General features: G+C 36.2%; 1 protein-coding gene across 1 annotated transcript in view; it reads left to right on the top strand.

Annotated features, from left to right (window-relative positions):
* Positions 1-26920, top strand: part of ROBO2 (roundabout guidance receptor 2) — a 540145-nt gene that overhangs the window by 37925 nt on the left and 475300 nt on the right. The gene's annotated exons all lie outside the window — the stretch shown is intronic.

Here is a 26920-nt window from a genome sequence, read left to right as displayed (position 1 = left end):
TCTGATGGAGCTTTTCATCTTTATTTTTCAGTAAAAAAAGTAATAAAGAATTTCTTCCTAGAATACTGGCTTTATTCTGAATAAAATGGAGAAATGCATAGGTTGTTCAGTTCCTAGCAATATTTGGTACTGTGTCTCATTTTCAGTAGTGAGCCTTTTCAGTAGCAGTCTTTTCCTTCAAACCCACCATTTCAAACCAATGTCTGTTAATTTCTTTAGAACTATAATTTGCTTTATGACTTACTAAAGCATACTGTATAAAACCATATTTTTACATCATGGTGCAGGACTGTCTTTACACTATTTTTTTTCAATGCAATTTTCAATGCAGTAATTGAAAGTAAGGGAGAAAAAAAATCACTTGACTTTTGGGTGAAATATTAGTCTTCAAATCCAGATAAAAATGAACATGGCAACTTATTAATATTAATACTAACCTATTAGTATGTATAACATGAATATCTCAACAACTACTCATTCTCTAAGTTCATAAACCAACAATGAATGTATCATTCTGCAAAACACTGTAAGCCTTTAAGTGCAGGGGAGAGACACTGGAACTGAATTATGAAACAGATTGGTTCTATGCTAGATTTGTACTTTGCATGTTTGTGAGTATATTAACCTCAGGATGGGAGTTATGTGCCCCTTAATTACACACTCAGGTTATTTTGAAAAGCTTTTAATCGGACTTTCACATAACAGTGAACATGAAAAACATACAGATAAAAAGGGGCCATGCCTTTGAATTTACATGGGCAAATAGTACTTTCAAGCCTTCAGCAGTAATTTTTTCTGTTGATATTGTAGATGTGAGGTTTATGCCATCTGGGTCAATAACCTCCTTGTTTCAAGAAAAATGGCTTCTTTTTCTGGAATGTTTAACAGACAGTGGAGGAGATTAAACAGAAGGTCTTACATAATCTTTTCATTTGTATGTTAAGAAGAGATGGACAGGATGCATATAGAATGGTATTTGTGGAATTTTTACCAAAGCTATCATTGCAATAGAAATCTGAAAATAAATTACTTTTACATTACCATCATTCACAATTTTTTTTTCCAAGTTTAGCAGGGTAAAGTGTTGGCTTAAGCTTTTTCAATGAATTAAAAGCATTAAGGAGGACATAAATACAATGGGTGCAAATCCATTTTACTGCTGAAATTATTGTCTTATTAGCTCAGTAGGAAATACTCTCCTGCCATGGCTGCAGGACTCCTCAGAAGACATTCGGGTTCCACTAAAATTAAGAGAAAAGCTTCCTTTGGTGTCAGTGGGGACAGGATTGCATCCTGGTGTTTGCCACCACAGATGCTAATTTTAACCCTCAGGAGAAATGTATTCGCCAGTGTCCTCAAAGCAGAGCTTTGCAGTATTTATTATACACTGTCTGCTTTCCAAGACAGCACTACCTTTTTCTGCCAATTCTGACTGCAAATAAGTAAATCTAGGTGAGGAATCATGAAGCCTGTCATATTTCTTATCTTCTCCTGTACCTTCAGTAGATGATTAATTTTGTTAGGTGGCCAGTTTTTGTTAGACACCGAACATTTTTATAAAATAAGATTCACAATAAGATATCACAATTATTGGAATTCTAAGAAAGTAAATTATCACCTATTCTAGAAAAAAACAAGTAGGCATGACCACCAAATAGATGTCATTTTTATTTGAGAAGTGTTTGTTAGACTTATAACCAACAATTTACTGGTTTGAAGTGCAAATGTAGCTTTAATATCACATCTTAAGAGGTATGAATTTAGAAGTTTAACTCTTGGTAGACTTAAATAGCGGCTGGTGCAGTCTAAAATAAGGCTTTTCTCTCTGGAGTGAGAGATATTGAAATTCTAGCAATGGTACATCAACAATTGTTGCCATCAGGCTCCTAGTGGAGTTTTCACAAAGGAGTACAACTGCAACCTTTAGTGAATAGTGACTTGAAAAGCTACCTATTTAACTGCTTTAAGTTGCAAGCCACTGTGTAAGCAAAAGATAAAAAGGCTTTCTTCAATTTAACATAAATGTGTGTAATACATTCTGTCCATCTACAGTTTTTCTTGTTTTGGAAAGTACATCTCTTTGCCCTGGAGGAACACTGCTCTGCCCAGCAAATGTATTAAGGACTAAACTTTTAAAATATCATAGAATCATAGAATGGTTTGGGTTGGAAGACACCTTCAAAGATCATCTAGTCCAACCCAGCTGCCATGGGCAAGGATATTTTTAGCTAGATCAGGTTGCTCATGTTGGCTTGTACTTGCTATGGAGATGTTGATGAATGTCACACGTAAAGTATGTGTACAGATGCCCTTCTCTGACCAGAGTAAGACTGAAAAAAGCTGTATAAAATAGTAGATAAATAAAATATTATTAGCACTATTGGCTACCCCTCTTGTTTTAGTCTGTACTTTGGACTTAAATGGTCTCTAAATTTTACCAAAGCCCTTAGGGGTGAAGAAAGAACTTCCCTCTCTTCTACCAATTAAAAGACAACCAGTTGTCCAGTAGATTTAGTGATATGAGTCATAACTTTAACTCAGGCAGTTTTGTGGACAGCCTGGATATGCAGATGGCCCTGGCATATGATTGTGAAAGTGATGTAAATCATTTCTCATCGAATCGTAGCATCCCAAGCTGTTGCCATTTAATTGTTCAGTTTATACAAAAGTAAATGCCAGTAGAAAAATTTGAACTACTGGCATGATTATTCTGTGAGGTGCTGCTGGTTTATCAGCTGCAGATTGTTTCAACAGTTAACTTCTGTCCCAGAAGGTCACATACAGTTTCACCACCTCATTTGACATGTTTCTGTCAGTTTTGGTGTCTTCAGGTTTTTGGTTTGTATTATTCTCTTTTATCTCTCTGACCCAAAGCCAATAAAATGTTTAAACTTCCAGCTTCATACTGAAATAATGTTTATTTTACTTAATCTGGGTCTCTGTGCTTTCCTAGAATGGCACGTCAAAATAATTTCCTAACACTCTCTACCCAATACATTTAGGCAGGTTTGAAAATTTCTATTTGTCTACAAGCTGGGAGTCATACTATAAAGTAGGAGAAAAAAATATTAGTAATATCTTATTACCATAGCAAAGGTGAGGTAAATAGGTTTGTGCAGACAGGTAAGTCTTTATGTTTTGTACTATGAACTAAAAAACTTACCTTTTCCAGAAAACATACAGTTGTATGCTTATCTCCCATTCTTCTGGTTGTGCTTTCTCTCTTAGAGTAGAATATTCTTTTTAGATTGGAAAAAAGGCCATATTTTCCTGTGTGTTTGTACCATGCATATTCTACATATTATAGATATAACCATAATCCAGCTACACTATAATCTACGTCTTTGTATTCAGTGACACAAAAGAATGCATTTGCTTAACTCTAAGTCACACAACTGGATCATAAGGAATATGCTGGCTAACATGCCTTTAGTGTGCAGCAAACATAAAAGTATATGATGCAATTAATTAGGAACATATTGGAAATATCTTTGTGACTGGTGGATTTAAATGGTAATGAAAAGATTAGCTCCTTGGTCAAGCATCTTAACTTAATGACAAATGTTGCAATGGGACAGTATTAAATACTCTGAGAAGCATGCTTATTCAGGGTGGTAGTGCTAGAATAATGCTTTAGATGCATTTAAAAAAATACAGTGTTTGGGCTGCAGGAAAGTGAGCCCTGAGAGGAACAGAGCACAAGGAAATATAAGTAAAAATGAAGTGATGTTCTAGCTTTTCCATTTGACTTGTGCTACAAGAAGAATAGTCAGCACTCCTGATAGTATAGTTCTGATAGCATAGTTCAGATAGCCTTTAACTGGTTGAATTTTAGAAACAGAGTTGAAGTCCATATTATTCTGTTTACAGCAATTATAGGAAAGCATTAAAAAACAGAACTCTACATCAGCACTTTGGTTTTGCCATTCGTATTTCCTCTCACAGTTCTGTTATCCCAGTTGGTCTACTCGTAGATATATATATTTCCAGGCTTTCAGGGGCTACTAGCTGTGCTCATCCCACTGATACCTAAAAGAATCATAGCTGTAACTGAGGCGACAGGAATTTGGTTGTGATGGGATTCATGCACTTCAGATTAAAAATGCTTAAAACTATAATGAATCTGTGTATCAGACAAGGAGGAGGCCAATATACTTTTCAGGCTATATAGTCACATCAAAAATGCTAATACAGTACAAAGGAGTGAGGAAAAGGACAGGTCAGCAAAGAATTCAGGGTTCAGGGATGGAGACAATTGCTGAGTCAAGCTGAAAAAGGTCTTACAAAGGATGTAAAAACAAACACAAAAATTACTTCAGTCATATAAGTATAAGGAGAAAGTGAAAAAAGTCACTGCACTGGTCATTCAGTACACTTCAGGACTAAACAACAACTTCACCTCAGTTTTTAAACAGGAAGATGACTTTGACCATGGGAGTAATGCTAGAGTGGACTATGAGGGCATGAGAAATTTCCATAGTTGAAATGGAAACCAATTTAGAAGTACTGATTGCTCTTTACCAAAGAGTCTTCATCTCAGAATTATAACAAACCTGAGCCGTAGGTCACATGGCAAGTGTTTTCAACAAATATATCAACTAAGATTTCACCATGTCACATGAGAATAGCCTGGGTACTTTTCATATTTAAGAAAAAGAATGGCAGTAATAGATAACTATAGGCCTAGCAATCTGACTGCAGCAGTACACAAAATTATGAACAATTAGACATGGTAGTACAGCTAATTTAGATAAAATGCAAAGGTACACCATGCCAGACTATACTGATAGTTTTATTTCCAGAAAAATGTTTGAGACCTTAGGTAGACCACGGTAAAACATTCCAATACCACTATATGGACAAGTATTACTGAAAATGGAGAAGGTCAGAAATAGTAGAAAAAAACGTGTGGATGTATGAGGAACTGGATAAACAGCAAAGAGCAGTAAGAAGCACCGAGAAACTTAAGTATCAGACAAATGAGAGCTTAACCATTCATTTCTGACATGATTAGTCTCAGGACTGTTAAAAAGGGGACCATTTCAACAAGATTTGCCAATGAGAAATGCTTAGACAGTATTATTAATACAGAAGAGAATTGAGATACCATATAGGAAGATCTGGATGTAACAGAAATGATACAAAATTCAGTAATGCAAAAGGCAAGAGTTGCTGTCTGCAACATGACACTTGTTATCCAGAAACACCTGAGGATCAAAAGAAAAAGAGTCCAGTAACTGATCTTGGGATATAGCAGACCACTGTCTGTCAATGGCCTCAGTCATGAATAAAATGAAAGTGATCTAAGAATACATATGGAAAAATATTTTTAGCAGAAATACAAAATCATTAGTACCATCATCAGACCTCAGTGGAATAGGATGTACAGTGCTGGCTGCCTTTGTCCAGGAAGGGTGAACTGGCACATGTACAGCCAGGTAGGGCTTGTTCAGTCTACCAAGGCAAAGGCTGAGAGGAATTATGATCCCTAGCTATAAATACCTTAAGGGGTAAAAGTCAAAAAGAGTAAAGAGCTGTTTAAGCTTTTTAAACATCAGCAGAACACATGGATAAAAATATGGCTGGGAATAAATGTGGGACATTGCTAAACATGAGAGCACTGAAATTCTGGGGATCTGTCTTGCAGTCCAAGTACATCTAAAATGGAGCTTGAAAAGTTTATGAAAGGGATTATGTGATTTGATTGTGATATTAAATCAGCGATGCTGAAGAGTTCTATATTCTGATAACTTCCTACCTTGACAATAAACATACCTTGTGATTCTCATTCAATTGTGATCCTTATTCAATTGCTCAAGACACAAGACCCTAGTGTGAAGAAGAAGAAGAAGGAAAAAAATAGAGTTAAAGTTTGGAATAGAACTTCTTTCTCCATAAGAAATCCAGATTGGAATGTTGGACAATGCCAGTAGTAACAGAGTTCTGGCTGCAAAACAGTCAATTTATTGACTCATTAACAGTTCATAAAATTTAGTGCATTCCTCTGTTTCTTGTCACTGGTAAACATATGCTCTGAATTTACAGTGGGATCTGCAGTACCATTCCATAAATATTAAAAATAGTTTTGTGATCATTACAATGAATGTGTTTCAAACCACAGTGGAATTCTGATCTTAAATAAAAGAATTGCAAATTGTGTCAGACAAGTTCACATGATTCATGACCTATTGAACTCACTGAAACAATTCAGCGTGCAACTCACTGAAAGCCTTCAAGAACATTTTTTTTTCCAGAATCTAAAAGCAATTTCTGATCATAAACATAATTCTAGAGGTGTGGATTAAACATACTGTTGCTCACTATATTGTATCACAAATGGAACCAGTGAAAGGGCATTCCCAGGATACTGATAAACCAATGTGATGATTATAGATCTTTTCAGTACAGAATTGAGTTAAGACATAAACACCATTTTATCTAGTATTAAATATGGTCTGGTATATCTGTTCTTGCCAGATTCCTATAATTTTACTCATGTTGAAAAGTGGTATTTACTTTGAATAAGGGAATTAGAATTAGACACGCAAGTTTTAAAAGTCTGTCATAAGTACATATTGACAGAGGAGTTAATTAACGGACTGAACTCATTACTGTGATATTTCTGTTCTTTTTATATATATATAAAATTCTAGTGAAATATATGAAAACAGCTCAATGATTAACACAAGAAGCAGATATGTTCCATAACATGAGCTTTTACTTTCTCTTGTCAGCAGAAATGTGGTATGGAAATTGTTGACCACAGAAAAAGAGAATCTCCTTTTTTCTCCACTTTTTGTGAACTTGTCTTGTTCAACTGTATGACTCCCTTTTGCAACACTCTTTGGCTGGCAGAGTCTTCAATAATTTTTAGAATAGCATCAAATGTAGCTAACAGTAGACTCCTACATATAAAAATATGTGCTATTTCCTCAGTTAGAAGTATTTATTTTGGCTGCCCAGTTTAAATTTGATTTGACTTGATGAGGTTAAAAAGGCAGAAGAAGTCATACCTTTTATATGCAGACATGATACTAAATTATCAAGCCAATTGTCCTGCGGTAGTAATGAACATATACTTTCATAGAAACTAAGCAGATTTTTTCCCTTGCAGGGCATAAAATGGATTATTATTTTTATGTGTAAAATTGGATTGTTCAGTGGATGATTAACTACAAATACCTGCATTTGTAGAACACATTGCATGTGACAGGGAGAAAGAGATCCTACCTCATTGAGTGCATATGATATGAGGTACTATAATTTTTGCTGCTGTTCAGTAAGTAACTTTGTATGAAAGAACTTATTTATTTCTGGTTTTAAAAGTCCACCTGAGACATACAAGTAACAAAGCTATCACCAAAAAGGCTACAAAAAAGAATGTAATTTTTTCAGCCTCGAGTGAAGTGGGAGTTGGCTTTGTAAACATGCATCTTCCATCTTGTCCTTATGCATCTCCATTCAGCTAGCTATTCTATAGGCTTTGAATAACTGAAGGCATATGCAAGCAATGAAAGAGGCAAGATCACCGTGATTGAGATTTGTTCCATAGCACATTTGCCGCATTCTCTCAGGGTTTTCATGGGATACAGCATACTAAATATGAGATTGCACATATTTGCAATCAAGATAAAGACATATTATAAGCAGCTGATGCATCTAATTAATACTTCCTGTGTGAAATGGAATAACACAGTTCAAATTCCCTTTCAAGTAATGGGAAACTTTGATAAACTCAAAGAACTGAAGCCCAGAGAACATTGCCTATTCTGACCTCCTGTAATGAACCAGATATTATGTGTCTTCCAATAATCCCTGCAGCCAATTTCTATGATTTTTTTCAGATCTGATGAGATGTCCCATAGAAGAACATTCAATCTAAGTTCTAAATAATGAGGAATAACCTACCTTGTTGGGTAATAGCTGAGTGTTTGATACTGACTTTTTAACAAATGTAGTAGAAGCATACCACAACAACTTTTCTTCAGCTCCTGTGTGCAAAAATTTAAAATGAATATTGATCTTTACATTTTTGTTAAAATCTTTATATTGAAGATTTCTAAATTATTCCCTGAAGACCTGTTATCTTAACTTCAAAATATCTGGCAAGTCTCCTCTGAATCCTTCCTAGTTAGGAGTGTAGAAACTAAAACCTGGTGCAGTACTCTACTGTCTGACACCAGATGAAACAGTGCTCTCATCCTTGATTCTGTGTCTTCACAGGCATCCGTGATCTTTATGAGTGATCATGCAACTAATGTGTGATTCTCAGACCACATACAAAAAAAACCCCAACCCTCTGTAATTTCCTGCCTGTGCAGTGCTTTGATTTGCCAGTTTAACTGGTTGTTTAAGTGTAGGAATTGATCACATAGACCACTAAGGCATTATATGTGTGAGGTATTATGTTATTAGGTGGTATATAATTAAGTATTATATAACTAGATAATTAAAGTGAGAATAGTCTAACACATAATTGGACACATAAAAACATTTTAAATTAGTTTATAGTGTTTCGATCTGTTTGATTACAGTATAGTAGTTCTGAGAATATGGCTTTAACTAAGACCTGAAATGATCAAAGCTATTAGCATATCTGACATCATCTTGATGGTGAAATAAATCTTACTAAAATCTAATAATTGGCATTGATCCCAGCAAGTTCAATAAAAGGGAGGGTGTTCAAAACCACAGATGCAGAGTAAGTCTTGGCAATGCTATCGGTACTGGTCAACAACAGGCAGTCTTACACACTAGGTATATAATAGTGCCCAACAAATTAAATCAAGGGTATTTACCAGGTCCTTCAAATATATTGCCACATATTAGCAATAGCTTCTCTTCTAAAAGTGCTTTACACAGGGCAGATTGTAATAATAAACAATTGCAGGAATCCTTGCCTTGGTATCATATAACAAATAATAACTCAGTATATGGTAATACTGTTATGTTCATTCAAACATACTGCCTGGAAAGCTACTGAGCATGTAGCTGACATCTCATTCGTTTTCCTCCCACTTTACTTTCACATCTCAGCTTGCAGCTTCCAGCCTTACATAGGCACTGTCTGGTGTTAACCATATGTAGTGTTATTACTCAAAAACTACAGCTCTTTTATTTTGAAAAGCTGTACCGAGTTTTGAGATAAAACAAAAACTCTTTTAGAAACCAGAAATCAACTTAATTAAAGCAATCTTACGTCTTTGCTTTGACTTTTCTTTTTTAATACTTTAAAAAAAATGGAAATATATCCTCTCTGTGTTTTAGATGATTTTAATACCATCTTAATACCATCCATGATACAATCAAGAGTATTAAATCAAGATCTGAACAGTCTATACCTAGTACTGGTTTCTAAATAAATCAGTAAGTCAATATCTTATTATGCATCAGATGTAAACAGTTTGTTTTAACTTGCCATACTACATTTATTAGTTTTATATTATACACTAGTGTCATTCATAGCAGCAATACTACAGAGTCAGCTTTTATTGAAATATATCTATAAACACATAGCTGAAAAAATAACAATAGAAAAAGTTGATAAGGTCATATATTTAAAATTAAAATGTAATTGTAGTTTCTTTTCTCTCAGCAGACATCTAGGACTAACTTCTTTAAAGTTCTCTTTTTTACTTTTAGATCAATAGTCATATGCCAGACCAGTTCTGGGAATTCATTAAAGAAGCATGACTGACCCACAGATATTCTCTGTGGGGGCAAGAGACTGTTCTGCAGCCAGGAATTGCCAGTGTTCAGGGGCACACTCTCTCTCTGCTCCCATTACTGTGCATAAACCTGGAATAGGAGGTTCTATGGCACTTCTGAAAATATGCCTGTAAAGTAATCCAAACAAATGCAAGAACACAGACCACTACTATTTGCTGTTTGTATCCCACATCATTTTTCAAATAGTCAACAAATCTCTTATCTCATGTAATAAGGTAAACGCATAGCCAACAAAGAATTACCTGTTACCTATACCATACAGGCTTGTTTTTAGTTCTTAGGCAGTAAAGGATTGATACACTTGTTCAAGCAGTATAAACCCAGCCTTTATACAGGAATATGATCTCAGATTTCCTTAGTTTCTTTTTTTTTGTGATTCGTGGAGTGAAAAGGACTGCCTGTTCATTCAGCTTGCAAGACTTGTAAGGAAATATGTTCTATCAGTCAAGCTGGAAAAATGCCTTGTGAGAGAGGGTCAGTTTGTTCAAAAGAAAGAGGGGTGAGAAGGGGGAGAAAACTTACCTGGACATACTTTATAAGCAAGTACACCTTTTGATTGGTGTTTTGTATCTTACAGTTCCTGCTCTTAAAAGAAATAAAGACTAGGATTTGAGAATTATGCTAATTAATCCACTGGTGTATTTAAAGTAGTTTCTCAAGTAAATACCGCCTTTCAGAAATTAGTCCTTTAGGGAACTTTAACGTAAAAGTACTTTCGGACAGATAAAGTAACAAACTCAACAAGAGTCTAGAAAAAATGTGGCACAATGGAATCTGAAAAGGAGAGGAGATGGGAAGGCAAGGCAAAGCAAGGCAAGGCAAGGGAAGAGGTGTCCTTTAGCTGTTGAGTATTTCTCTTAGAAACTCAGCAGAAGAGTTTCAGGTCATTCTGATAAACTACAAGAACATTGGCAGAGCTGCTACCTGTTTCCTCATACCTCAAGCACCCTACTTTGGAGCTCAATATTATTACGTATCTAAAAATCACATTCCTACTAAATTGTGTTTCACTATTAGTGAAATATCTGTTCAATGTTTTTTTTCCTCCTCCAAGAAACCACTGGTATCTGAGATTGATTGGTCAGTTGGGCTTGAGGGAACCTACAAGGTGCTAAAAGTTCCCTCAAGCATAGCACATATTTCTAAGGACAGTTCTTACCCATTCACTTAACACTGACATTGAGAGAAAAAACTAATTAATAGAAAGACTAACTGCACTAGCACGTAGAGCTTAGACTAGAGCAGTGGGAGGTAACAATAGTACACATGACAGGTTGCGTACCAAACAGGTACAACACAATCAGTGATAGTTCAAATTGTCTATCTCGCTCTCTCTCTCATATTTACATCAACTGGACACAAAACAGATCACAGAGCTAGGTGCAATTAATTCCTTCTTCAAAATGTGCTTTGCCAAAACTCATTTATTCTTGAAATCATCTACAGGCAATAAAAGCTGTTTGATTTTCTACCATGCACATATGCTTTTTTTGTGAATTTATATTTTTAATATAAAATCTAAGATTATCATGTGAACATATACACCTGCCATTTTATTTTTAAAATTAATTTTTCCGCATCCTATCATTGACTTTTATACTGAACCCAGCAGAACGGATGATCCTAGAATTCCTCCACAGTTTATTTGATTTTAATACTTTATATTTTTTGCTGTTACTGTGACTTTCTCAAACTTGAAAAGTTTGGAAAAGTGCCAGTTATAAAATTAAACCACAATATAAAAATCTTGTTATATACTTCCAAACCTGGGAGAGTTTTGAAAAGACATAGGACAGCAAAAAGAGAAATTCACAAAACTCTTTAATGTTTCTATATGAGAGAAAATGTGGACATTATTCACCTTCATTGCACTTACTGAAAAATATGGAAGTCATAGGGGAAACAGGTTTTCTGAAAAAAATATGTTCTTCCCCAAAATGTACAGTTAAAGAAAAGGCTTATCCAAGTTAAACCAAGGGGAAAAAAAACCCCCAACATCAAAACAACCAAGGGAAAAAATTGCTTAATCAGTTGTTCATGGTGCATAGACACAAACACTTATGCCAATGAAGGGGGAGAGCAGGATAAAGATGGAGTGAAGCTGAGATTGCTGCTTCAGAAGGCTTTACCAGCTGAGGCTGGTTTGAGGTGTATGTGAGTGACAGCTTCACAGGGCAGCTTTGGCTAGCAATCCTCACCCGTCTTCCTTCCCTTTCCCTTTACTGCTACTTTCCTTGGCCCTCTGCAAGCCTGCTTAATTGACTAAAATCACAGAAAATTACTCAACCACAAAGAAACAAAAGTTGCTTTTTTTTCCCCTCTGATTTTAATGAGTTAGATTTGTTCAGTGAAGGGGAAGAAGCAAGGCTATGTAGCTAGAAGAAGGAGAGGGAGAAATGATGAGGAGTTAAGTGCTGGGATGGGCAAAGGAAGGTTGCTAGACTTCTCTCTGTAGCAACAAGATGTTATATCAGCTCTGCATCCTGTGGATGGTAGGCTTAAGGTGGATAAGGTGATGTGACTTAAGCTGATGTAAGAACTTCCCATCACTGAGAGGAGATAAGCTTTCCCTGCTCGTATGAAACCCTGCTCTCCCTTCTCCTGTTTTGCTATTGGCACTCACTGGACTTGTACAGAATTGGTTCATATTACTAAATTGGCAAAAAATTAATCCAGACTAAAAATACGTGCCTTGGAGCTAGGTAAGGAAAGCCGGGGACTGCATGGTCAGGATCATGTTGAGGGAAGATAAAGAACTGGGAAAGAGGAGGGGGATCCTTCCCTTGCAGTAGTGGTAAAGTGGCAGATCGGCTCAATCATAACAGGTAAGATCACCCTCAAAGTGACAAATGAGTTCTAAATAGAGATAACAACAGATTCTTAGTTGAATAGCTCTGAGCATGTGACCATTGCATTGTTCTTTAATATATATATTCTCTTATATATTTTTTGTAAACCCAGTTATTCAGATAGCATGAACAGTTAACTGTTCTTCAGTTTCAAAATGCAAAACCAGGACACTTTCATGAAAACCTTTTTAGACATATAACAGATATACACAAGGATTTTAAAAATAATCTAAATATGTATTGATACTACTCTCAGCAGTTTGTAACTGAGCAAGTAAAAGACAGTTTATGCATATCTCCTAAAATGCAAGATTTTTTCCCCCAGCATTTTAGTCTATTAAATGAGTTTATCATGAAGCACAGGATAAATGTCATTAGCATTCACTTTCAACAAAGAAGTGACTTAGTTGTTGTCTACATTCATTTAATTTATCACTCCAAGCAGATACTGCACCACACTGATTCCTAGTAGACACAGAGCAATTTCTACATACTAAGGAAGTGTTTTGCCCTGAAGAAATAATGTGTGACTATTTAAAAAAAAAAAAAAAGTTTTGATGTTGATCTTTAGAGCAGCAATCTTCATACAGAGAAGGAAAACTCCTTCTGAGGTGACAGAGCAACTACTTGCTGTGAAGAACATTCCTTTACAGTCTCCCAACTCCAGTTAGAGAATGGGGAAGGGTGAGTGTCCATAGGCTCTGAGAGCTACCCTGAAACAGGAACTAATTATCCCACAGATATAAAATAAAATAAAATAATTTAAAAACAGTATCTGGGGTAAAGATAGGATTCTACTACATTATGTTACAGCAACAATCCTTTGGAACAACATCTGTGAGTTCTTATGTATTTGTTATACATTACAGCTTATTTTTTAGATCATGTGGAATGCTTTTTTGCAGGGTTCTCAGAAAACACAGAGTAAAGAACAAGCAGTAGAAAAAAAGTATTAGGTGCACCTCTAATGAAATCTATCAATATCACCATAGCTTTCTTAAAAATATCCTTTTCACTGCCAATTTCTTTACTCTGTATGAGCTAGATGTCAGACATTCTGGGGCAGCTAAAGACAGAAAGGAGCTTTGGGGTAGTTCAAAATATGCAAGTAAAACATTACTTTTTCTTTCAATGGGAATGAGGTATTTTAATTCTACTGCATTTGTAGCAGGCTAGATTTTTTAAAAAATTGGTCATAAGAGTATACAAGCAAAATGAATTAGTTTCTTAAGTACACCACAGAAAAGATTAGCCAAGGCATGTACATTTTTTTTTCTTCTAGTTCTGCTGACCATGAAGACTCTGAGCAAATAACTCTTAAAATAAATGAATCAGGAAATCCAAAATCAATTTACAAGGCATGGCTATTATTTTACCATAGCTATGAGTTTTTTAGCTTAGCCATGGTTAATTCTATTTAGGTGAGTTTTTTACACACATACATACATACAGAGAGTAAGAGAGAACAACACCAGTAATAGAGTGTAACTAATTTCTAACGTAGGGACTTTTGTATGTTTGTCTCAAATTTATGAGATACCCACACAGAAGATTACAATGTATTAGAGATCACATCTCTCCATTGTCTGTGAGAGATATATTAACAGTACACTCCATTTTTATTCACAGTCTCATTGGAACATCTCAAAGGTTACTGTAGGATCATGTGATATTAAAGTTTTCCTTCTATCCATGAATCGAAGCCAGACTATGCAAATTTTGTTTTTCAGGTCCATCCCACAGTCAGATGATAATATATTTATGAAATGTAAGACCTATTTTTAGCTGGATATTTCATGTTTAGGCATTATAGAGAACAAAGCACATAAGTTAGAGGGCATTATTCAAACATTTGAATGCCAAGTCACAATTTTCCCATAACTTTTCCTTCTTGCTAAGTAGACTAATTCACAGACTTGTCTCGCATGCTAGACTAGGCTAGAAATTTTCAACTAGATTTTAATTTTTCTTCAAAAGTGTGACTCAGTATCATTTAAATTCAGTTACACTTTTGGTGGAAACAATAAAATCATTTGTATTAAAACCTTACTCACTGCCATGACAACTATGTTTTAATTCATATTACAATCAATGTTTGGACTTTACCGCTGCTCTCAGTGAGATATAACACAAGGCTTAACAACCATATATCTTCCTTTTATATGAAATGGAGTTACCACAGTTTTGAGAGATACTTCAGGGCAAGTTTTCAAGTCATGTCATGTGGCTGTAATGCTATCTGCGGACTGTTAAAGGTTTTATATTTTAAAGTATTTTTAAATATGCAGTGAGTGCTTTGCTTTATACAGACTATCCTAGACAAGAGTTATTTTGCTTAATTCTCTTGAAGTGGTTGCTTCTTGTTGAGAACAAGATGAGTCATAGCTGGTGGTGCTGGAGTTTATATCTGTTAACACTAAACGGTTTACTTCTTTCAGTCACCTTATCAAATTACATAGACCTTTTCTTAAGTCAGCAATGTTCACCTTGAGCAGATCAGGGAGAAAAATTAGAAACTGATCTATCAGGTAGTTGCCCCTCTTCAAGAGCAAAATTGGAAATTTTCTCTTAATATGTAGATGAACCCCTTGGATTCTTGCTTTCTTTTGATTATTCTTTCAAAAGATGTATCCTTTCCGGAAACTAAAAAAGAAGGAGTTAAATGGAAGCTGAAAGGAGCTTATATGAAAACAAGAGATGACTCTATTGTGGTGGAATTAATCAAACAGGTGATAAGATAGACATATCTAATTTCAGAAGCTACAGAAAGAATATCTTATCACAATTGTTTCAGTGACCTCACTTTTTAACTTTCAGAGGAAATGCCTTCAGCATGCAACCTTACACTGAGGAAAAAGAGCCAAAATAAGTAGACAGAACAATATTACTGAGATTGCCAAGGGATTTATTTAACAGAAATTTTTTTTTTACTGTCTCTGCCTCCTATAAAAACAAATCCAAATCACCGGTTAGAGAAATTCTAGACTATTTTTATTGAAAAAAAGTTGTATGGACCTACATAAATCATGTATGGCTACGAGTCTCAGTTCAGAAACCTGTTCATAAGAGAAATGGCAGCATCATATCCAAAATCCTATATCATACACAAGAATGCAAACATACAATTGTGCATGCTTGTATAAATAAAAATGGCATCATAACCATTTTTATACGCAATATTCAAGGAAACAAGTTTTGACAAGAATAGAATAACAGTAGGATGTTTTATCTTGAAGTCCCTTAGTCTCAACTAACCATGTGGTCAACCTCCAAAGCAGTACCAGGGATTCAGCTGAACTCCACTTTTCAGCTGGATCTCAACAGAGAAAGAAAGGGAGAAAGAGAAAGAAAAAACAGCTCCGTTGTTGTAGGAACAACAACATGTTGTGGCAGTTGGATTTAACGTGGCAGTGAGATTTAATTACTATTTATATTACAACTTTGACTTCTATATAATTAGAAAAAAAAAAGGTGAAGGTAGTGATCTACAAATAGACTCTTTGAACAGACTTTAGAATCATACTTCCTGAGGAAACAACAGGAAAAACAATGCTTTTATCAGCTGCTGCTGTAACCTAGGACTAGATTTTAGTGTAGAGATCTGATATTCTGATAAAATATTTACTAAAATCCCTATACTTTTCTCACATCATTGCAAATACAAAAGAACAACGTGTGGCCAATAGCTGAATTTTGTGACTTACATTTTTGTGACTTTTTTCTTTAGGGGGTGACACTGAAGGAGGTGCAATCCTTCCTGACTTCTTCAAAGATTATATGCAATTCCTTTTCTGTGAAAATAACAAAACGAGCATTAGGAGTAGTGGCTTTTTTTCTCAGATGTCTGCTAACCTAACTTTGTGTTCCTACTTTTCCCCTGGAAATGCCTTTCTGCTCCTGTTTATGGCAGTTCTTATTCATTACCACTTTATTCACTGTCTTCTGGTCTTTGTCTTGGCTTTCTCCATCAGTAATTATTTCAGTGCACATGACATAGCTTCTGACCAAGCCTAGCCATGCTGCTTGATGAATCCTATGGTAATTCCTATTAATACCAGGTATCTTACTACTGAAAGAGTTGTAATTGCACTTTTTATTTGGTCTGAAAGCAGAGTACTTAGCACTTCAAACTCCCTTTAAACAGTCTTTAATTTATTTTCTAGATCTCCAGATCAAAGACTGCATGATGGAAGTTTTCATACACTGCCAGAATAAAAATATTTAGATAGGTACCTGTTAAGAACTTTCAAAAGAAACTAATTGCTAGAAACTTAACTCGCGCTGACTTGCAACACTAGTGAGGTTTCCACACAGATGCTATCAGCACTGTGAAGCACCTCTAAATAACTTTGATAAACCTGGCCTTGGAGAAACATTTTTCTGCAAAATAGTTTTGCTCTTAGCATTGTATAAAATTTAGTAGGTATTTTTTCATGTATTAAAATAATATAGACCAAATGGGAGTTAGTATACAATGTCACCAGTCTGAACAATTATAGCTACAGTAGATGATTCTTTAATAGTGACAGGCATAAATTAATAGAGATCATGAATTAATTAAAAACGGGTAACTACTATACCAAAGCTGTTGCACACAGCACTCTACTCTTTTGCTTATATAGTTTAGAAAGTAAGAGACAACTAAAATATCATCAAGGTAGAGATGTCAAACATAAAGTAATGCCTCTCAAAGAAAAGAAATATAGTTACAGTTTTAATGATAAAGATTTATCTTTAAACATTTGGAATTAAAAATAGAAAATTTCCTACTGTAAATGCCTAAAGTGCATATGACAGCAATCCTACTGTTCAGCCTAATGAGCCTGTCAGTCCAGAATATTAAGCAGTTTGATTTAAGCATCTTAAATATGATGTAGATCTAAAATGTTAATGGTAAGCAAGAGTTTGGAAAATGTAATAAGGGACACTTTTCCTATATTAAAAAAATCATCTATCTATCATCTGCTATTTGCCTAAATTATGACATGTGGTTATTAATTATTATAGCTTTGATTCCTAGGGACTACAAGAATTCAAATCCAAAATTTCCACTGTATTTTTTTAAGATGTTTCAAGACATCCTTATAAGAATTCAGAGGTTCTTCACATTTACTCACTGTCATTCAGCCCTCATTTAATTTTTTGCTCATCTTGACACTCTTTTAAGGAATACTTTCCTCAATTGTTTGATCCACCATTGTGATTTGACTTAGCAGTCTTCTGATTAAGTCACTGCTTACAAATCCAAGATTTAACAGTTCAGATGCCCTAAGCTCCCTGTGCCATTCTTGCATCTATAATCTTATTTCTGGCAGAAGAGGCATCTTTGCATGTACCAGACATCCAGCTCCAGAGTCATTGCTCCCTTCGTTTTGTCATGTTGGTGTTAGAGAAGGCTATGTCAGCTTTTCTACATATTGCTTGTCAAAGACATGACTTAAGCAATGGTGAGCTTGTATGCAAGGACCAAAAAAGGACTTTTCTGTAAATATGCTGATCACTGATACATTCAGGCATCTACAAGATTTTGGAAATATATTCCTTGGTATTTTTATGTTAAGGAGTTTAAGGGTAGACACTGTGAATCGTTGATGGCTAAAAAGCAAGCTCCTTCTTGACTCAGAAGATGTTGTACATTTCATTTGAGCAATGTAGATTTATGGCCATTTGAAAATTAACAGATTCAAACTTGTTCTAACTGAGCACATGTTGAATCACTAACCAACTTCCAGGTCATGTGACAGGAAAATTAAATGGATTTATGGGGGGGAAAAAAGAAGGAAAAAAAAAATTGTACTCAGAATTCTATGTCAGGACTACTATGATTAAATGATCAGCATTATACTATATCCCTGCAAAACCACTAAAGAACAGTGGTGGGTGACAGTAAAGTACATCAGAATTTAAGCCAAGTTTCTTTGAAATGTAGATCACTTGAAAGCATCTCTACAACTCCCAGAGGAAAAATTTCCCAGGTTGCCTGCTGCATCATTTCAATGATTTGAATCAGCTGTACTATTTCTTCCAAAGGATACTGGAAAAGACTTCTAGTGTCTTTTTGTTATGTGAGGATTCGAGTCTTGTAAGCAGTCATGGGAATTTCGCAAGTAAATTCCATGCAAATTTAGATGAGAATTCCTCTTTCCTTATATTCTTCAGAATGGACTGTTGTTTCTTTTTAAATATCAACAAAATAATTAATCCAGCACACATCTTCACTATTTGATGCGACTTACACATCTATAGGCATTACTACAGTATTTTGAATTTCATACATAGGGGTATTTACCCTTTTTTACTTAAAATTATCTTGTGACTTTACTCCATATATTGGCTCATTTACTTTAAATCTGACATTTTAATAGACATGCCACTTAGAGATTAAAGAGCTAGTATACAGTCTTTTTTTCTTGGGAAATGATAAAAAGTTATTTTTTTACGTAACTTTTTTCCAGAATCATGGAAGACACATTTCCTTTAGAAAAATCTTTCGGCAAGTAATATGGCAGTGGGATTTAATTACTATTTATATTACAGAAGTCCATAGATACACAGCCCTGGTTACAGGATCTCATTGTGGTAGATGCTGTTGAAACCCAATTCTTTCTTCATTCTCAAGATAAGTACCTTCTGGGCCATGGCAGTGCAAAATACCCTATTCTTCTCAAGGTTGTCCTAGAAGCCTGAACTATTTCTGATTGTCTGGGTAAGATAAGCTTACAATGTGTTTCTCTTGTCTACAAAAAGCTGACTCTAAAATAATTTAAGCTGGGAATCAAGTAATAACTTTTGGTCACCATCAGCATGGGCAAGATTTGAACTGATGACTTAGATTGAAACATGCTAAATTCCACCATCAGCCACACTATTGCAAGCTGTACAATGAAAAGGGAAAAAAAAAAAAAAGAGATTTTCTGTTGTGTGGGTAGTGTGCTTTAAATGTGAAAGAGTCTTCCTAGCTGTGGCAGTAAGCAGCTTTGAGGTAATTGCTATTTTGTGTTTCAGTTCAGAGACAGACGTTAAAATGAGTCATTGGCTTCTGTTGCTGTGTTCTGAGCTGGCCCCTTTGCTCGTACAGTTTTATTGGTTTTAAAGGGACCGTGTACTGGCACAGCTGCTCCCAGTATAATAGGATATGCAGCATAGAGGAAAAACATTCCCACATATTTTCCTGGTAAAAGTTTGGTGATTTTGTATACAATTTAAGCAATTAAATCTTATAATAGCTTTAACTGCAAAATATTCAAAATACAACAGTTCCTCTAGTGATTATACAGGATACTTGGTGTTTACAGTTGTACTTATTTATTTGTCATTTTGATTAAATGCATACTTTTTAAGAAGTCTTGCTCTGAGGTTTCATTTATTCCTCTTTTATGTTTCTTTTCAATTTACTTTTGAAATTTATGTTAGTCTTGACCACTCTTTTAGTCTGCCATACATAGGAGAGGTATTAGCCCAAATTCTGCTGTGGGAACTCCCTGTGCTTCAGCTGCCTTTAATAGGATCACATTTTTAAAAAATAAGTCATATACTTGTATAAAAATTTAGATAGAAAACTAAATTACATCAGCAGTGAAAAATCATATGACTGAAACATCAATTCTAATTTAAAAGCATTTCTTGAGACAATGCAAAATGTAATTCTATTGCTGAAGTGAGGCAAGGCTGTTCTGGGACAAAACTAATATAGAAGTCTGACAAATATTGTTAATAATCCACTGATATGTATAACTGATGAGAACAGTGTTGACAGCACCATATTGCAAAAAAGAATCATAGCCTGATGGGAACATTACAACCCACTGGTAGAAACATGCAAGAGCCTCTAATGCTGTTAGGGTTGCCACCATAGTGACGGACCAGAATCTCAGGAGCTGACATCTTCATAAATCAGAAGCTCTGTGGTACCACAACAGGTCCTTGGTTTGACTAATATATGATTACAACTGAGGACTGTAGTACAGCAGAAATCATGCTAAGCAATAACCTATCCGTGCCATTGACACTTTGGAGGCCAGAGATAACAAAGGGAACTCAGTCAGTCTGGCTTCTTCTTCTACAAAAGAGTAACTATAAAATCCAGCTAAATTCAAAAGCTATTTAAGATCTAAAACCAATACTGTATGTGTCTATTAGAATTTTCAAGTGAATTGACTTGTTAATGACATAATAAATCTTGTTTCCTACATTATTAAATTAAACACTGCCGATTGTAAAGAATATTTGCCCACCTACAAATGGGTATCTACATAATGGACATTTACATATGGATCTCCTTGTACGAATTTCTGCCCCATTAACAACTTATGTACATATATAGTTACATATTTCCATTTTAAAAGCTGTAATTAAAGTGTAAATATTGTTGGCTAATGTAGTTGGCTGTCAATATGCACTTGTTATGGAAAATGTAACTTATGCCATTTAATAAGAGAGCGTAATATGTTATTTATAATTATGTGGAATATGGTGTTCAGCTTAAGACTTATTTGTGTATCGTTGTGTACAGTTATAAATGTTGTGTTGCTGTATAGCTTAATTTTCTGATACTTGGAAGTCAGAGTGCAGTAGCTACAGTTATTTTCATATTAATCAGTCTGATCGCACTATGATGAAATACATTTTTCTAGTGAGAATCTCACCTTTGCATCTCCCATGTAGGTGGGGTAAGATTTTATCCTCTTCTAGTTCTTCATTTTAAATGCTTGTTCTTTTTTTGAATGATACAATGACAACATTATGCCCTCTGGAAACCTAAACTGTCTTTTGAAATCAAGCTTAACTTGTCACTTAAGGAATGGTTTTATTTTTTGTATGTAAATTAGGGCAGAGTGCATTTTTGTTAATTTTTAATAAAAATGAATGTCTGGATAGAGGACTACATTACCAAGGGAATAAATGAAATTACTCTTGGAGTCTTATTTTATTTGTAGTTGACAGAATATATCTTTGATGTCCTTATTTACGTAGATTAGCACTTTATTCCATAATTGGTGCCTTCATCTTATTAAGTAATTGACTTTTCCTTCATGAGACAAAGAAATGCATAACTTACACAGAGTCCTGGATATAAGAGAGGGAACAGAAGTTCCTGATGTAGCACACAGGAACACTCACAACCCTTACAAATGGGAGATGTACAGACATACCGATATGATGAAAATCTAGTGTATAGGAGGGAATTCCTGAGATGGAGGAGGCTAGCTAGACGTAGTCTGTGGAAAGACTGGAAGGGATGCAGTGTGTCCTGTTGCAAATAATGAACTCATGCTACAGTCTACAGTGTGGAGACAGCCTTAAACTTGATGTGCAACTTACCGCACTTGGTAGAAAGGCTATTCATTTTAGATACTGGCAGTTGCAAAGGGAAGCGTTTCCAATCACAAGAGAGCAAGGAATGCTCTTCTATTCCTGTAATATTCACTCTTCAGTCTACATAGGAGTCACTCAACAAAGGCTTCTAGTATTGCAACAGGAATGGCTTAAATTTGAGGAAAATCAAGCAATTATTCTATTTATAGCTTGTGCGTGCAGTTTTTTGTAATTTTATAACAGAAGTGAGTACTACTGAACACTTTAGTACATAATTTTCTACTAAGAAACCTTGGTGTTAGGTGTCAAACAAAGTACACTTGCTGCTCAGAACTTTGCCAGTATTGCTAGTCATAGAATCATGGAACCTTAGAAAAATACTGGTCAGAAGAGACCTCTGGAGATCATCTAGTCCAATTCAAAGCAGGTTCACCTTCAATGCCTAGGACATTGTCCAATTAAGTTTGGAATATCTCCAGTGACAGTGATTCCACAGCCCCCTTGGGCACTTGTTTGACTGTCCTCATGGTAAAAAGCCGTTTCCTGACATCTAACTAGAACCCTCCTACATTGCAACCGGTGTCCGTTGCCTCTTGTCCCATCCCTGTGCACCTCTGAAAAGAGTTCAGTTCCACCTGCGCTATGCAAGTCTATACAAGTCTATATGAAGCCCAGCAGTTTTGAAAGAACTTCAGTGCTTATGATTGTGACAGGCACTGTACTCTTCACACTACAGGTTTTGAGTTTCAGTCACTACTACAGTAAGTCACAGACGTATTTCTAATATGTGCTATTCTTATCCCTTTAGTATAAAGATGCTGTTGCTTTTTACAATGCCAGCTCTAGGTATCTCAAAGGATGGTGTGCTGCCATCTTTTACTCAGCAGGAAAACACAGACCTGTGTTTCACAGGGCAGTAAACTTACCAATTCTTTTGCGAATGCCACAACTAGAAGTTTCCTTTCACCTCCCCCTTCTGCCCCCAGAAAGGAGAAATCTGACTCTGGTTTTATGTATAATCCACTTACAAATTCTTTTTTAACTACTTTTTTTCTCTGCTTTCCTCAATTTTTGACCAAGCTGCAAAGTGTGAAAGATACCATATCTTTTTTCATGGGGGATAAAAGTACATCCATAGAACAAATGGCAAGTAGGATCTACAAAATCTTTACATGATAACATTATATGTATCATACAAATATTTGGCCTTATTGCCTACTCTGAATCTCAGTTAAAAATAAAAGAATCAAGTAGAATTTATTTTAGGTGAGGCTGCTTTAAAAATTGTCAAGAAACTGTACCATCTTTCTGTCACCAGTTTTTGCACATTTAATGAGCTGTGGATGCAAAACCTAAACTGAGCATATGATGTATATCAAAAAACTTGCAATAATTTAATTTACCAAATATTTATCTTACCAACAGTATAGATCATTCTTATAACTGTAGTAAGCCCTGTAGCTGTACTAGTAATTAAAAACAGTGCAGACATACTAACACAGTCTAGCAATGTAAGGACATTTCAAAATAGGGGGTTTAGTGTTGCTTGATTGGTATTTCCATAGGAACACTCTGAAGTCAGATTCCACAACTCAAGGAATTTTTAATGTTGAAGCAGAAGGTGACCCTCTGTGCTGCAAGTAAGAGACACCTATGAGACAGAGGAAGAAACACATGCTTCTGGCACCCATCTTTTTTTTTTTTTTTTTATTAATCCACCAGAGTGGTTTTAAGAAAGTAGATTAGTCAAAATTGTGGTAGCTGGCGACAGCAGAAAAACTAATTTTCAGGGACCTTTGTGAGAGAGATCTAGCCATAGTGCTTACCCTGTTTCTAGCAACATGTTTTCTTTTCCTGGACTGAGTTCCTAATTTACCTCTCAGTGTCCAGTCTTCCTATGGAAGACCCTATTGATTGCAGCAGGAATAATAATCATGCGTCAGCATTTATAAGGATTAAAACCTATAAATTCTGCTCTCTCATCATGTATTCAATAGTCTGATGACATCAGAACCCGATGACCTGGAACAGAATAGTACAGAGGAAGACAAGAGCATGTTCTCAGGGAAAGTCCATGCTCACTGTGGCATTCTTTTCCTTTTTCTTTTTGTGTTTCTGAAGCTGCCTAACATTTCATGCGCTGAATTATCCTCTGGATCCACCTTTTGCTCTACTCCAGAGTCTAGTAAGACCAGCGTCCTAACTTAAATACCTAAATTAGTTGTCTACATTTAAATTATATGGCCATCACATCATGTGTGTATTTTTGGATATTAAAGATCTCTGGTCACTTTCAGCAGTTCCCTGGATGAGTAGCTCTAGTATCCAGAGTAAATTCTATATGATCCACCTCAACTCAACCTCTCCTCTTTGACAAGACAAGAGGTTTTTATGGCAGCCAGGAAATAGAGTATATTATATACATTTGTAACACCAGAAATGGTAATGTTGGTTTGAATGGTAGAGCTCACCTGAAAAGAGGGCTAGTCTTAGAACACTCGTACTTTAAACACTGGATCTGATCTTTCATATACTAAATATATATTTTAATGCAGATATATACGTCTAGGAATCAAAAATATGAAATATCAGACTGGGGAAGCAATGAAACCTTTACTTGTACCACTGATGTACGTCTAATCTTACTGCTGTTTTACCAAATCAGTCGTGCCTCATTTGATGACTGAGCTTAGTATGAACTGGGGCAACCTTACTGTTCCATTTCCCTGTTCTAAAGTCCCACCTCAACAATACTCTTTGAACTGAAGCTTTATGCGCACTGATACTGACATGTCTTTTCCTTATCCTGCTCACACAAGTATTTAATCAGGTGGCATATTGCTCATAGCCAAACAAATAGTTGGCACATTCAGTTCCTCTGTACAGACTGCTATTCAAGCAAAGAACATCTGCCTTGTTGGCCATGTTCATAGGAGGTTGCTGAAAGACCAGAGAGACAAGCATACGTTTTGTTTATTCTAGTATCTGGACTGCATCATGTAATGGAAGCAAACGCTGTTCCAAGCAAACTCTGCTCACAGGCCAGTGACTCTGATCTGTGACATGTCCTGTGCTTGTAAGCTGTAACACATGTGAACCTCTACTGTAATGCTGCAGCAGATCTCTAGATGACCTTTTATTTTGGGGGTTTTTTTGACCTTTTTTGTTGTTGTTGTTTGTTTGTATACTAGCCAAACTTAGCTGAGTTTTCTCAATTTGGGCAAACAGCATCAATACAAAAGCCAGTTTCTCAATGCTCTCAGACTTTGCTAGCCATTTTGGAGGACTGTTAACTCTTCTCAAAGAAAAAAATCAGCAAAATACATACGGGCAAAATTTATGCTTGAAAATGCTTGATTAAATTTGGCTGAAACTCTTCAAAGTTTTGCAAAGTGTTTAATAGTTGAAAAGCAGTATTCTGTGGAAGTGAATTAATAAAACAGTAGCAGCTATAATGAATAACCCATTGATTTCACTGAGAATATTTATATGCGTCATTATACCCTTTTACAGGTACCTCTGTACCTAAGGGTTTTGAAGACTCTATATATCTACAAAGTGTTCTGGCCTACATCAGCTATTATTAAATTTATCTTAAATTTATTTGAGAAGCAGAAAAAGAACTGTACAGTGTATAGCTATTTCCAATTTAAAACTTGTAATAAACAAGTCAGCATTTTCACTAACACTCTGTCCTTGAAATGTCCACTACAAAGGGAAATATTCTTTAATATTTCATGTCTTGTTACATGAACTGCCATCAGATCGGTGATTTATGGTTTTCTTGTTTTGCCAATTCACAAGTACACTGACAAAGAATACCATTTTGATCACCTTACCCTAATAAGCCTTAATTATAGCCTTCTTCACAAGGTATTCTTTAGATGTATTAATATATAATACATCTGCGGGGCGTATCGTGAGTATAGGAGGACATCGTTCCCTGATTTGCATAAAGAGGCTTTGGAGTTGTCACCTGGCTTTGTATGGAATAGCAATAATCTTAGACACTTAAAAAAAACTACAAACACCTCACACTGTCACGTTTGGCGATGGTAAAATATTTGTCACTAATTACACACAAGAATCAAGTAAGAAATAACTTGCAGACCATTTATTTGAGTATGTGTGGGCAGTGTACATTTTGCAGAAATAGGGTTCAGATTTTTTACGTGAAGAACTTATTAAAAGAATAAATCTCTAGTATATGCAAAATAAAAAAGCAAGGAGACTTGATGAGAGAAAAATACTTGGGACTAGTTGGCTAACACTTAAGAGGGTAAGTCCTTGCTGTTTAAATAGCCCTGCTCATCCTAGTGCATCAAAGCGTGACTCCCACGTTTTTATTCACCAGTTAATTTTTATCTAGCACCGTGTTAAAACGATCCTCAACTTCAGTGCCCCTCTAAAAACTCAAAATATAAGCTAGCTAAACATGATACCAACGTATTTGAACAGGTTTCCTTGAAAAAGTTAGGTATAATACTACTTGTTTCGGGTTCTCTGGTGGAGAAAAGACTTATCCCCTACTGGAACAGCTCCGTGGGCTTCCGTAGCTCCTGAATGTCAGCCGTTCCTGTCACAACACCCGCGCTTTTCACACGGCGGGGCTCCAGCCCCACAGGAGCTCCCCCGGGCCGAGGGAGTGCCCAGGCACCCGCCGCCGCAGCCGTTAGCCGCTCCCGCGCGCCGGGGGAGGGCGGGGGCCGCCGAGGGGCCGCCCCCCAGCCGCGCGCGGGGGGCTGCGCCGCAACAAAAGGCGACGCCGGGCACGAGGTGGCGGCCGCTGCCCGCCGCCTGCCAGTAGGGGGCGCTCGAGCTTCACCGTGCGGCGCTCCCGCTGGCCCGGAGACGGCGCGCGGCGGCCGCGGCCGGCCCAACCGTCACCTCGGGGCCGCCGCTGGCCGCTCACCGGCCGCTCCGCTCCGCTCCGCTCCGCTCCGCCCCGCTCCCCCTGTTCTCGGTGTGTCTCTGCCTGGTCACCCCCCTGCCCTGTTCCGACAGCGGTCATTTCTAAATTCCGCTTT

This window comes from Mycteria americana, chromosome 1, assembly GCF_035582795.1.
Source record: "Mycteria americana isolate JAX WOST 10 ecotype Jacksonville Zoo and Gardens chromosome 1, USCA_MyAme_1.0, whole genome shotgun sequence".
Lineage (NCBI taxonomy): Eukaryota > Metazoa > Chordata > Aves > Ciconiiformes > Ciconiidae > Mycteria > Mycteria americana.
Note: the sequence above shows the minus strand (reverse complement) of the source record. Positions and strands in the feature narration are given on the sequence as shown.